Source organism: Felis catus, chromosome D3, assembly GCF_018350175.1.
Source record: "Felis catus isolate Fca126 chromosome D3, F.catus_Fca126_mat1.0, whole genome shotgun sequence".
Taxonomy (NCBI): domain Eukaryota; kingdom Metazoa; phylum Chordata; class Mammalia; order Carnivora; family Felidae; genus Felis; species Felis catus.
In genome coordinates this window covers 83,692,513-83,706,880 of record NC_058379.1, presented here as the reverse complement: position 1 = coordinate 83,706,880, position 14,368 = coordinate 83,692,513, and the positions used below count along the sequence as shown (strand labels likewise).

Below are 14,368 nucleotides of genomic sequence, written 5' to 3'. Positions count from 1 at the left end.
ATTTAGAAGAGAAAAGGACTACAAAATTGTGTTCATGTAGTATTTAAAATGCCCAGTTTTCTACCAAAAATTACAAAGTGAATTCTTGAAGACATTTTTTAAAATTATAAAATATGCTGTGGAGTTAAAATTTGTGATAATTTTTCAAGAGATTTGTCGAGTGGGAATATGGCAGAAGTAAGGAGAGAGTAACTGAACCCCTTCACCAGGGATTTTTCTATTAAGAATCATATAAAGTTGGGAGCCTGGGTGGCTCAGTAGGTTAAATGTCCGACTTCGGCTCAAGTCATGATCTAACAGTTCGAGGGTTCAAGTCCTGCATCGGGCTCTGTGCTGACAGTTCAGAACCTGGAGCCTGCTTTGGATTCTGTGTCTCCCTCTCTCTCTGCCCCTCCCTCACTTGTGCTCTGTCTCTCTCACAAAACTAAATATTCAAAAAAAATGAAGAGAAAGAATCATTTAAATTAAAAATGATAAAGCACAGGATATTCAATTTTCCACCAAAAGCATAAAGGTGAAAAAACTCCTGTAGTAAAATAATATAAAGAATTAGCTTATATAAATCAATAATTAAAACAAGAATTGATTAAATTACAATATTCCAATATAAATTATTTCATATTCATTGCTTAAAAACAAAAATTATGATTATATGAGACAAAAATTATAAATACAAGGATGGGGTGTCATAATACATCTCTTGACATACAAACCTGTGTATGTATGTACATATATACATAAATACATACATACATGCATGCATATATATATATATATATACACCAAGTCAGTGCTAAAATAGCATGCTTAGTATTGATTAGCATATTTAGCATGATTAGCATATATGACTAAGATCATTAAATAAAACATGGTGGTATATGAGATTAACAAAGGCAAACTCCTACTGTTGACTGTTGACTCCCAGATTATCACCATAGAAAACATTGATGGAGTAGAGTCCGTTAGATTTAGTAAAATATGGGGGGAAAAAAAAAACAATTTGACCTGGTATCAGTAGTGTCTGGAAATGGGAAAATTATTGAAAGGTTATTCATTATAGAATTTTAGGACCTGTGTTAGGTTATTTTAAAGCAGGTCTTGGGAGCCAAGAAGCTGACTCAGATTAGACAGTATTTATAACATATCATCTTTGGATTGAGACCAGTCTTTAAGTCTTAAAGTGCAAGGTGTGAATCAGACTTCTAAGCAAAGCATTTCTTGGAGCAAGAAGGCTCTGTTTTTATCACTAAATTTTATGCAGTTTGACATAAGGACATGAAAGTATGGATGGTACCAATTTTGTGTAATAAAGGAGGGCTGATCTCATTGATCTCATTGCTAACTATAAAGAAGCTAGTAGGTATTATTAAATGTTTTATCCAACCAACAGAAATTACATATTCCATTGAAACTTTTATTGAAAACTAAAAAATATTCTTCTTAATGTTGTTCAAAAGGAAAATGCATGCAATTTTTTTTAACTCTAAGCATATTATTGGACTACAATGCAAGGTTAAGTAAAAAAATAAACATGGATTTGCAAAACACTGAAAACTAACACAAGCAAATCACTCTGCTGATGAATAAATATAAAGAGCCCCCATAAGTAATAACTCTTTGATTAAAAGGCAATTAATACTAATTTAAAGAAAGGAAAAATAATAAATATACTGCAAGATACTGTGAACTCTGAGTTCACAAAAACATGCATGTACTGAAATCAACATTTTAGAAAACAAATTCAGAATAGTTCCTTCTTCTATGTGCTTCTAAGAAGGAGTGGGAAGATTAATATGAGGGCTTTGGATTAAAATTATTTAATAATAAAGATATAAAGTAATTGGGGGGCCTGGGTGGCTCAGTCGGTTGAGTGTCCAACTTCGGCTCAGGTCATGAGCTCACGGTTCGTGAGTTCAGGCCCCTCATCGGGCTCTGTGCTGACAGCTCAGAGCCTGGAGCCTGCTTTGGATTCTCTGTCTCCCACTCTCTCTGCCCCTTCCCCACATGCATTCTGTCTCTCTCTGCCTCTCAAAAATAAAGAAAACTAATAAAAAATGAAATATATATGTATAAAGTAACTTCAGAAGCATTTTAAGTTACACATTACCTGTCTATCATCTATTTATCCATCACTGTGTGTATATTTCCCCAATATTAGTATTTCTAGCCAACTCAGAATTTACGCTGTTATAATGGAAGTGTGTTCAAAACAATGAAAGGATCTGTGCTATCTCTTTAGTATTCTGGAACCAATTCTAGAGTGTGTGTGTGGGGGGGGTGGGTGTGGTGATAACCCCAGGCATCCAACAAGCAAGTCTCTGGACACTGGCTGGATGTCCTACAATTTAACTCAAATCTGCCACTATCTACCAGAGCATCAGATTCCGTAGGTTAAAAGGTCAGTCCCTCATGTCTGCTCCCTTCTCCCACTTCAGAAGCCAGCCTCAAGCTCAGGTTGTTAACCTGCACTTCTGACCCACTGGCTCTACGTTAGAGGTTCTCATGAACCCCTCATTGGGGTTTGATTAATTTGCTGGAGAAGCTCACAGAATTTAGAGAAACATTTTCTTACTAGATTACCAGTTTATTGCAAAGGGTATAACGCAGGAACAGCAAGAAGGCAGAGATGCACAGGGCAGTGTAGGGGAAAAGGCTATGGAGCACCCATATTCTGTCTCCTAAATCTCCACGTGTTCACCATCTCAGGAACTTCCCGAACCTGGTCCTTTTGGGTTTTCATGGAGATTTAATTATAAAGGCAGGATCAAGGAAATCACTAGCCTTTGGCAACTGATTCAAACTCCAGTCCTGCTCTCCTACCCTGGGGTCTGGAGGGTAAGACTGAAAGTTCCAGTCCTTTCTCAGCTGCCATCCTAAATTGGAGTCAATAAATCATTTCATTAACATAACAGAAGACACCTTTATGGTTCCCCTCAGGAAATTAAAAAGGTTTTAGGAAGTCTGCCAGGCACAGTGGACAAAGACCAAATATATTTTATATATTTAGACCAAATATATAACATAAAATATATATTATACATATAATATAAAATATAATTATATATATAATTTATTTCTAATTATAAATCACAGTATCACACTATCCAATTACGCCCACAGGATAAGAAATAGTTTTTTTAGTAAACCTTTTAAAATAAGGGTATATTGTTAAATCATAATATGAACACATCTCTGAAATGTTTTTTTTTTAATGTTTATTTATTTTGAGAGAGAGAGAGGGAGTGTGTGAGCAGGGGAGGGGCAGAGAGAGGGTGAGAAAGAGCAGCAAAGCCCCCCCACACCCCCCATAGAAGGCTCATCTCACAACAGTGAGATCATGACCTGAGCCAAAATCAAGAGTGGGACGCTTAACTGACTGAGCCACCCAGGCACCCCTGAAATGTTTAAGGACTCTGAAAGGAGAATGATATTTAATTTTTTAATTCAAACAATTAAACAATTGTTTCTAATAATAGCATTATATTATATTGCTTTTGAAGTAAACAGCAAATACAGTATTAAATTATTTTATGAGACTATAATCCTATTCCCAAATAGATATGTTAAGAAGCTGAGGACAAGTAAATTATCCTAGTTAAGAAGAAAAATGCTTTCCTCACTGAGTTGTACAGACAAAATATTAATGCTTTCAGCATGGGATTAGTTAAGTGGTAGTAACTGAGAATACCTATACTATTAATTTAGAAATAGAATATAAATATATTATTTTGCATATTGAACTCTCGAATTAACACAAGCAGGTACCATGTATATCTGCTATAGGGCCCCTTTATGTCCACTTCAGACTACATTAGATTAGATTAAAATGGGTACCATCTAACAATTTTCCCCCCGTTTCTTCCCCAAAATCAAATAGAACTGAGCACTGGTAGGCAGGTAGTTGAGGGGGTGAAAATTACGAGAGAATAAAAAGTCAAAAGATAATGTTGATTCAAATAGACTCAATGCAATTTATTCCTGTTCTTTTTGAGTGAAGAGTTTATAGAAATGACTTGAATTAGTCTGTTACCCTTGGCAGCTGCTAAACTCCCCGTTGCTCAAATAAGGGATATTCATGTTAATTTCAATTTCCCTCAGTGATTTCATGGAGCAACTACATTCTCCTTTGGCTGTCAATAATTTTTGAAAAATCATAAATGCTATAGGAGAATGTGTACCGTTTTGACACTTTTAGGATTTAATTTAACAAGGAACACAGAAAAGCATAAAAATGGAAAAGAACAAAGATGTGTTGAATTTTAGGGAGGGGGGTGGAACAGGATATAAAGGAAAAAAAGGTAAAAGATTACCATGTAAAGCGAGATTAAACAAGAAGAATGCATAGGATTCTTTCACACTTTTTATCTGTAATACAATGCAATAAAATTTACATTTTTAAGATGAAACCTGCTTCTTCAAATGGTCAAAATATGAATTCTGGTATCCTATTTTTTATACATTGCTCTTTACTCAGGTCCCACTTTTCATTTTTAAAACGTGGCATTTTTTAAAAATACAATGAATTGCCACGCTTTGTGAATTCATAAGTGTATTCTCACCCAAGGTGGAGCTGTTGGAGTAGATCAACTCTGGATAATCCCAACAAAATATTTGGCATACTAGCCCAAAGTGCAGGTTGGAAAATTTTGCTCTGGGCCCTTTCACAATTCATCTTTGGTAGCTACTCTCTGGGCTTTACACAACAAATTTATAACAACATAGGAGCATCGTTACTTTTCTTTCCAAGGCAGTGGAGTTAAGGGGTATGCCATAAACTATAGGTTCTCTGGTTTTGAATGTTGTTAACTTAAAAAAAATTTTTTTTTCAACATTTATTTATTTTTGAGAGACAGAGCATGAGAAGAGAAAAGGCAGAGAGAGAGGAAGACACAGAAATCGAAGTAGACTCCAGGCTCTGAGTCATCAGCACAGGGCCCACTGCGGGGCTCCAACCCACAAACCGTGAGATCATGATCCGAGCCAAAGTCAGATGCTTAACCGACTGAGCCACCCAGGCACCCTGGATTTTATTAACTTTAAATGGGAACCTTGTTATACATAAGGTTTTCAACTTTTTATTGTGATAATCAAAGATACCAAACATTTACCAACTTCATTTTTTTAAAGGTCATGTATTTTTGAAAATTCAAAATTTTAAGTGAAAGGAATAAAATGGAAATTATGATTCTTAAAGTTAATTCATTTTTGAATGCACACTAAACTTTAGGAAAGATAAACTTACAAACTTAAAACTGAGGATAGTTCTTTAAATTGAATGTCACTTGACCTTGTACTAGAGTTAGAATTGCCTGATAAAATATGGACCTCCAGTTAAATTTGGATTTGTGTTGAACATTTGGGACATACCAAAAAAAAAAGGTTGTTTATCTGAAATTTAAAATTATCTGGTCATCCTCCTCTACTTTTTACCGAATCTGACAAACTCTAACTGGAGTATAATTTAATCATGTATTTAACAAACTTAATTTTCAGTTAAGCATTTGAAAATGATCATGATAGAACACAAAGCAGAACTGGGCATACCAGCAGTCAACAAACTTGCGAAATGATCGACGCTTTTTCTAAAATGGTACCCTGTTTTTCCAAACTTCTCTCTTTATATATGTTTTAAAGTTTCTTTTCATATAACTAGAGAAATAATGTTTTCTAAGACAATAAGCTGAGGGATGATTAAAAATAAGAATTTACTAATATGACCTGATACAAAGCAATTATATAAATCTATTTTCAAATTTATCTTAAGAATAAATATAGACAATTATAAAAGGAATTTTGAAAACTAATGATAAAGAGTGATTTGCTATGCCAGAACTAAAATACCCCAGCACTGATTTATAGAATGGCATAATAAATCCAGAATTAGACTCATGGATTCAGTGTAACTTAATGGAAAGCTGGAACTTTAAATAAATTGAGAAATTCTGAATTAATTAATGGTTTACAGTCAATTTAATATCTATTTTTAAACAATAATAATCACACACAAGTTAAAATGTCATCTCTTTATAAAAATAATAAATTCTATGAAACAAATACTTAAACCTTCAAACAGTAAGAGAATGTGTCAAATATAGAATTTTAAATCAGCTGATATATGACAGATTAATACATCTTTTAAAGTTAGCTAACAAATTGTTAATACTTTTGTAATTTTTGTATGACATAAAAATGATATATACAGATTAAAAATTAAGTGGAAATTTATTTCTCTTTCATATGAAAGAAGTATAAAATTAGGCTATCTAGGACTAATAGGGCAGCTTTCTAATGGTATGGGACTAAGGCTGTTTCCCTATAGATATATTGCTGTTCTGCCATGCTGTATGTGTGGCTTTTACCTCCAAAACCGCCACATAAGCACCAGCCTTCATATTCCAGTATGGTCTTTATCGTATTGAGGTATGTTCAATATGTTCAATGTGTTCAATGTGTTCAATGTTCAATATGTTCCCTCTAAACCTACTATGTTGAGGATTTTTATCATGAATGGGTGTTGTACTTGGTCAAATGCTTTTTCTGCATCTGCTAAAATGATCAGATGGTTTTTATCCTTTCTCTTTGTTGATGTGATATATCATACTGATTGATTTGCAAATATTGAAACAATCTTGCATCCTGACAATGAATTTTTTTGATATATTGTTGGTTTCAGTTTGCTAATATTTTGTTGAGAATCTTTGCATTTATATTCATCGGACATATTGACCTACAGTTCTCTCTCTTTTTTTTTTTTTTTTTTTTTTTTTGTAGTGTCTTTATTTAGTTTAGGTATCAGAGTGATGCTGGCCTCATAGAATGAATTTGGAAGCTTTTTTTTCTCTTCTAGTTTTTGGAATAGTTTGAGAATAATAGGTACTAAGTCTTCTTTAAATGTTTGGTGGGGGCGCCTGGGTGGCTCAGTCAGTTAAGTGGCCGACTTCGGCTCAGGTCATGATCTCACGGTCCGTGAGTTCGAGCCTGCATCAGGCTCTGTGCTGACAGCTCGGAGCCTGGAGCCTATTTCAGATTCTGTGTCTCCCTCTCTCTGACCCTCCCCTGCCCATGCTCTGTTTCTCCCTGTCTCAAAAATAAATAAAACGTTAAAAAAATTTTTAAATGTTGGGTGGAATTCAGCTATGAAGGCAAATGGTCCTGGATTTTGTTGGTTGAGAGTTTTTTGTTTACCAGTTTCACCTCATTAGTGGTAATTGGTCTGTTCAAATTTTCTATTTCTTGCTGATTCAGTTTTGGGGGGTTATATGTTTCTAGACATTTATCCATCTCTTCTAGGTTGTCCAATTTGTTGGAATACATATTTTTTATAATCTGTTAAAATTCTTTGTATTTTTTGTGGTGTCTGTTGTTATTTCTCCTCTTTCCTTTCTGATTTTTATTTGAGTTCCTTTTCGTTCTTTCTCCTCTCCCTCCTCCCTCTCCTCCTCTTCCTCCTCTTCTTTTTCTTCTCCCTCTTCTCCCTCTTGTTGTTGTTGTTCTTCCTCTTCCTCTTCCTTCTTCTTTCCTTCCTTCTTCCTTCTCCTCCTTCTTCTTCTCCTGGTTAAAAGTTTACCAGTTTTATTGATCTTTTCAAATAACCAGACCCTGGATTCGTTGCTCTGCTGTATTGTGTTGTTTTTGTTCTAGTTTCCATTTTATTTATTTCTGTTCTAATCTGTATTATTTCCTTCCTTCTACTTCTTTTGGATTTTGTTTGTTCTTACTTTTCTATCTCCTTTAGACATGAGGTTAGGTGGTTTATTTGAGATTTTTCTTGCAACCTGAAGTATGCCTGTATTCCTATAAACTCCCCTCTTTTAACAGCTTTTGCTGTGTCTCAAAGGTTTTGGACCATTTCATTTTCATTCATGTCTATGTTTTTTTCCTTTTTCTTTTTTGCTTTCTTGTTTGAACTATTCACTGTTCTGTTTAGTAGCATGTTATTTAGCCTTCATATATTTATGTTTTTGCCAGATTTTTTTCTTGTGGTTGTTTTCTAGTTTCATAATGTTGTGGTCATATAAGATGGACGGTATGACTTCAGCCTTTTTGAATTTGTTGAGATTTATTTTGTGACCTTAAATGTGATCTATTCTGGAGAATGTTCCATGTGCACTTGAAAAGAATGTGTATTCTGCAATTTTAAGATGGAATGTTCTGAGTGTATCTGTTAGATCCATCTGATCCAATGTGTTATTCAAAGCCACTGTTTCCTTGTTTATTTTATATTTGGATGATCTATCCTTTGATGTAAGTGAGGTGTTAAAGTCCCCTACTATTATTATATTACTATGGATTACTCCCTTTTTTTTTTTAAAGTTTTTTTTTTTTCAACGTTTTTTAATTTATTTTTGGGACAGAGAGAGACAGAGCATGAACGGGGCAGGGGCAGAGAGAGAGGGAGACACAGAATCGGAAACAGGCTCCAGGCTCCGAGCCATCAGCCCAGAGCCTGACGCGGGGCTCGAACTCCCGGACCGCGAGATCGTGACCTGGCTGAAGTCGGACGCTTAACCGACTGCGCCACCCAGGCGCCCCATGGATTACTCCCTTTTTACTTGTTATTTGCTGTTTTATATATTTGGGTACTCCTGTATTAGATGCATAAATATCTATAATTTTTATATCTTCTTGTTGGATTGTTCCCTTTATGATAATATAGTATCCTTATTTGTCTCTTATGAAAGTCTTTGTTTTAAAGTCTATTTTATCTCATACAAGTATTGCTACCCTGGCTTTCTTTTCACTTTCATTTGCCTGAAAAATGCTTTCCTATCCTTTCCCTTTCAACCTGCATGGGTCTTTAGATCTGAAATGAGTCTCTTGTAGGGTGTCACTTTCATATCCATTTTTTTCACCTTATCTTTTTTGATTGGAGTATTTAGTCCATTTACATTCAAAGTAATTATTGATAGATATGCACTTATTTCCATTTTGTTACTGGTTTTGTGGTTGTTTTCTAGTTTTTCTCCATTCCTTTTTTTCTTGCTCTCTTCTCTCATAGTTTGCTGGCTTTCTTTATTAATATGCTTTCTCTCTCTCTCTCTCTCTTTGCATGTCTAGTAATTGTTTTTGATTTGCAGTTACCATTAAGTTTGTATGTAATATGCTCTGCAAATATAAGTCTATTTAAGTTGATGGTCACTTAAGTTTAAACTCATTCTTTACTCTCCTCCCACTCTTGTTGAGGTATATAGGGTGTTGTACTTTACATCTTTTTATTTTGTGAACCCTTCGACTGATTATTATTGATATACCTAGTTTTACTGCTTCTGTGCTTCCTTCTTTTCTTATTCCTATGTATGGTCTTTCCTTTCAACTCAGAGAGTTCCCTTTAACATTTATTGTAGGGCTGGTTTAGTGATCATGAATTCCTTTAAATTTTGTTTGTGTGGGAAACTCTATCTCTCCTTCTATTCTTAATGACAGCCTTACTGGATAGAGTATTCATGGCTGCGGGGGTTTTTCTTTCAGTGCTTTGAATATATCATGCCATTTCCTTCTGGGGAATGCCTGCAAAATTTTCTGCTAAAAAATTAGTTGATAGACTTATGAGGTTTCCTTTGTATGTAACCATTTTATTTTCTCTTGCTGCTTTTAAAATTCTCTCTTTATCACTACTTTTTGCCATTTTAATTACTGTGTGTTTTGGTGTGGACCTCTGTGGATTCATTTTGCTGGGGGCTTTCTGGGCCTCCTGGATCTGAATTTTTCTTTCCTTCCTTACGTTTGGGAAGTTTTCAACTATTATTTCTTCAGATACATTTTATGCCCCCCTTTCTCTCTTATTTTCCTCTGAGAACCCTGGAATGTGAATATTATTGTGCTTGATGGTGCCACTGAGTTCCCTAAGTCTATTTTTATTTTTTATTCTAATTTTTTTCCTCCCTCCTGTTCAGTTTGATTTCATTCTCTTACTCTGCTCTCTGCTTCCTCTAGTCAATGTATTTTAATTTTAAGGGTCTCACCAAGGTCTCCACTCTTTTCTCAAGTCCATTGAGTATCTTTATGACCATTACTCTAAATGCTCTATCAGTCATATTACTTGTCTCCATTTTCTTTAGGTCTGTTGTGGTGATTTTGCCTTGGTCTTTCATTTGGGGTATATTCCTCTGTTTCCTCATTTTTTCTAAATCTCTGTGTCTGTTTCTGTGTTAGGAAAATCAGCTATGTCTCTTGCTCTTAAAAGTAGTGGCCTTATGAAGAAGAGGTCCTGTAGTGGCCTACAGTGTCGTGTTCCCTACTCACAAGTACCTGGTGCTTCAGGGGTATCTCCGGTGTGTGTTGCTTGTGCCCTACTCTTGGGCTGAGCTGCTTTTTCCTTCAGTCCAGTTGTCTATGATGGTTCGCTGTGCCTGTTGTGGGCAGGGTTTGGTCCCTATGGCCACCTTGGGCTTGCGTTGAGTCAGACCAGGAATTTGCCAGAGATGCAGTTGCAGCAAATTGCTGGGTGCCTTCTCCATGTTGTCCCCTGAGAAGCTTTTGTTGCCGGGTGGAGCCTGTAGTCAGACCAGAGGTCTGCCTCCAGCCCCTCCCGGGCCATGGTTACACTGGTGTGTGTGGTAATCTTACCCTATCCCTGGGGCAGGAGGCAGTTTGGAGTAGTGCTGGTCCCTGTAGGGGCAGCTTGCACCCTGACAGGCTTTTGACACCACTTTGGATGGGTTTTGGCCCAGGACATATGGAAGGAGGCAGGTCCGCCAGAGAATGAAAGGGTAAGAAGACCCAGTGTTAGCAAGGTTTGCACAGGTGTGTTGTAGGAGGGCACCTGGAACCAAGGCCTGGCTGGAAGGTGTGTGTTTTCAGACCACGGGGACAGGTTGCACTGTTAGCAAGTTATGTAGGGAATGGTAGCACTGTGCTGGTTCCCACAGGTGGCTCCCTGTCTAGGCTGGGGGGCGGGGAAGGGAAATGGCACCAGCCAGCTCCTTTGTTCCTGGAGAAGTCTCCCATCAGTTCTTGCTCCTCTAGCACAAGCTCAGATATTAGTAAGCAACTCATCGTCCCTTATACCCCTGGTGGTTTTCAAACTACTGCTCTTATGCTGTATCTCTAAGGGACTATTCATTTTACTATCTCTTCCAGGGTGGAGAATCAATTTCCTGTTGTCCTCCCAGCTCTCCCAGAGCCAAGCCCACTGATTTTTAAAATTCCAAGTTTACTTAAGCTATGCTGATTGTAAGAACTAGTGAAACTATCCCCCTCTGATTTTCTGTGGATTCCTAGTGCCTAACGTGCTTGGCGTGACATCTGGTCCTTTCCTTTTCCATGCTCAGGTGTCTCTCCCTTCTGTAGACAGTCCCACAGGTCCATTTGTCTCCTGACCATATCTCTGCCCTTCCTACCCTCTTGGATGTGGCCTCCTCCCTACATTTAACTGCAGAGAGTCTTTTCTTCCAGTCTTTGGATTGTTTTCTGGGTCATTTACTCTGATGTGGGTGTTATCTATTGGGATCAGTGAGACAAGGTGAGCTTAGGGTCTTCCTCCTCTGCCATCATCCCTGAAAATCAATATATATAGATTTTTTTTTGAAAGTAACTAATAAAACTAGGAAAAAGGCAAAGGACATGAAAAGCCAAGAAGCAAAAAAAAAATAATTTTGAAAGGTACAATATGATCAACCTCTTTAATAGTAACATGAATGCAAAAAAAAAATGCCTTTTGTTTCACTAAAATATGAGGAAAGTTATCAAATATTGAAAGAGCCCATGGAGCGCCTGGTGGCTCAGTTGGTTAAGCGCCCGACTTCAGCTCAGGTCATGATCTCGCTGTTTGTGGGTTCAAGCCCTGTGTCCGGCTCTGTGCTGACAGCGCAGAGCCGGACCCTGCTTCAGATTCTCTGTCTCCCTCTCTCTCTCTCTGCCCCTCCTCTGCTCACATTCTCTCTCTCTCTCCCACTAAAATGAATAAACATTAAATTTTTTTTTTAAAAAAAGAGCCCAAAGGCTGGGGGGTACATTCTATTAATGTGTGGACTAGATAATGTATACAACCTATTTCGAAGAAGTATCTGGAAATAAAAAAAAAATTTAGATCTATGCCATTCAACTCATAAACACCTTATCTTGAAATACATACTAATAATAATGAAACAATGCACTAACATACATGAAAATAATCATTGCAGAGTTTTTATATTCAATATTGAATCGAGGTTTTATTAACCTTACTAAATAATTTGTGATATCTTTTTATAATGGTATTGCATATAGACTGTATAAAAATGAAACAACTAGGGAAGCCTGGGTGGCTCAGACAGTTAGCATCCAACTTTGGCTCAGGTTATGATCTCACGGTTCATGAGTTCAAGCCCCGTGTCAGGCTCTGTGCTGACAGATCAGAGCCTAAAGCCTGCTTTGGATTCTGAGTCTCCCTCTCTTTCTGCCTCACCCCTCCTTGTGATGTGTGTCTCTCTCTCTCAAAAATAAAGCTGTTTTGTTTTGTTTTGTTTTAATGAAAGAACTAAATGTATTGACATAAAAAGCAACTAGTATTCTGTCATGAGAGTAGGTACCATATGGTATGTTTGACATAATCCAATTTACTAAAAGAATAACAAAGTATAATCAGACAGATAGACAGAATGTGAGGAATATACCAAAATTGGGTTGTTCTGTTAGGTTGGTACAGACCTAGCAAACAATTCAAAGGAGGCATATAGAATGATTTTGTAAGTAGAGTAGTGCCTTTTCCCAATTCTTTTCAAGTTCCTTAAAATGGTGGGCTCAAAGTTTGGTGATAAATATCTTTGAGAAGAGAAGAGGAAAGAAACTTACATCTTTATAGTTTTTAATAATTTCAGGCTGATAGTGGAGTCGATTTAAGCCTTTAATTATCTCTCCACCCATGGCCTTCTTAAAGGCCATATTTTAATTATGTTGTTCAAATGCCAAGTAATGCATTTGGCTGGAATTTTCTTTTGCCTTAGCACGATATTTTTGGGTCTGTGTTCATCATCTATTATTCATTTATTGTTTGGTGGTGGGGGGTGGTTATCTGTACCTTGATTTCCCTTTGGTCCTTCCCCCTCCACTACCATGAAGGATAGACAAAAATCATGTTCCGATGAAAGAGTCGTTGGTTTTGTTTCTTACAATGAGCTGTCCACTAGAGTGCCCTCTCTACTTTTTTTGGTTAACCAGAGATCTGCAGTCTCAAGGGATGCTTTCCTGATTTCAGCAGTCATTCAGAATAGGCATTAATCTTCAGCATTATAGCCTTTTATTATTTTCCTAAAATGCGTGAAGTCTGTTAGTCTTCATTCTTTTTTCTTTGTCTCCCTTCTGAGCAAGTTATTTCGTGAACGTTGACAGATTCTGAAGTTTAGAGATAGACAAAAGACCCACAATAGTCAACATAATACTGAGAGAGAATGAAGGTGGAAGACTGATGTAATATAACTTGAAAACTTACTAAGAAGCTATTGTAAACAAGTCAGTGTGGCATTGGTAAAAGAACAGACAAGTAGGTCAGTGGAACAGAATAGATAGGCCAGAACTGGATCCACACAAATATAGTCAACTGATCCTTGACAGAGGAGCAGAGGCAACACAGTGGGGCAAAGTGGTCTCTTCAACAAATGGTGCTGGCACAACTGGACATCCACAACTAAGAAATGAATCCAGACACAGACCTTAAATGTATTACAAAAATAAAATCAATATGGATCACAGACCTAGATGTGAAATGTAAAAGTATAAAATCCTACGAAGACAGCATGGGAGAAACCTGGCTGACCTTGAGGATGATGATGACCTTAGATACAATGCCAAAGGCATGGTCCATGATAAAAATAGATGAGCTAGACTTCATTAAAATTGAAAACTTCTGGTTCCACAAGAGGCAATATCAAGAGAATCAGAAGACAAATCACAGAGGAGGGGGGCTTATTTGCAAAAGATACATACTATAAAAGACAGCTATCCAAAATAAAAAGAACACAAAAACCCCAATTAAAAAAATGGGCCAAAAACCTTAAGAGACACCTCACCAGAGATGATATACAGTTGGCAATCAGGGAAATGCAAATTAAAACAGCAATGAGATACTACTGCTCATCTATTAGGATGGGCCAGATCCCAAACACTGACCACACTGAATGGTGGCGAGGATGCTGAGCGGTAGGAACTTCCAGACATTTCTGGTGGAATGCAAAATGTCACAGCCATTTCGGGAAGACCGTTTGTCATTTTCTTACAAATCTACACATATTCTTTCCTTATGATTCTATGGTTGTGCTCCTTAGGATTTATCCAAGGAATTGACAATTTATGTTTACAAAAAAACCTTCACATGGATGGTTCTAGCAACACTATTTAAATGGCAAAACTTGGGAGCAATCAAGATGGCCTTCAGTAGGTTAACGGATAAATA

General features: G+C 36.8%; 1 protein-coding gene across 1 annotated transcript in view; it reads left to right on the top strand.

Annotated features, from left to right (window-relative positions):
- Positions 1 to 14,368, top strand: part of CDH19 (cadherin 19) — a 235,459-nt gene that overhangs the window by 34,417 nt on the left and 186,674 nt on the right. The gene's annotated exons all lie outside the window — the stretch shown is intronic.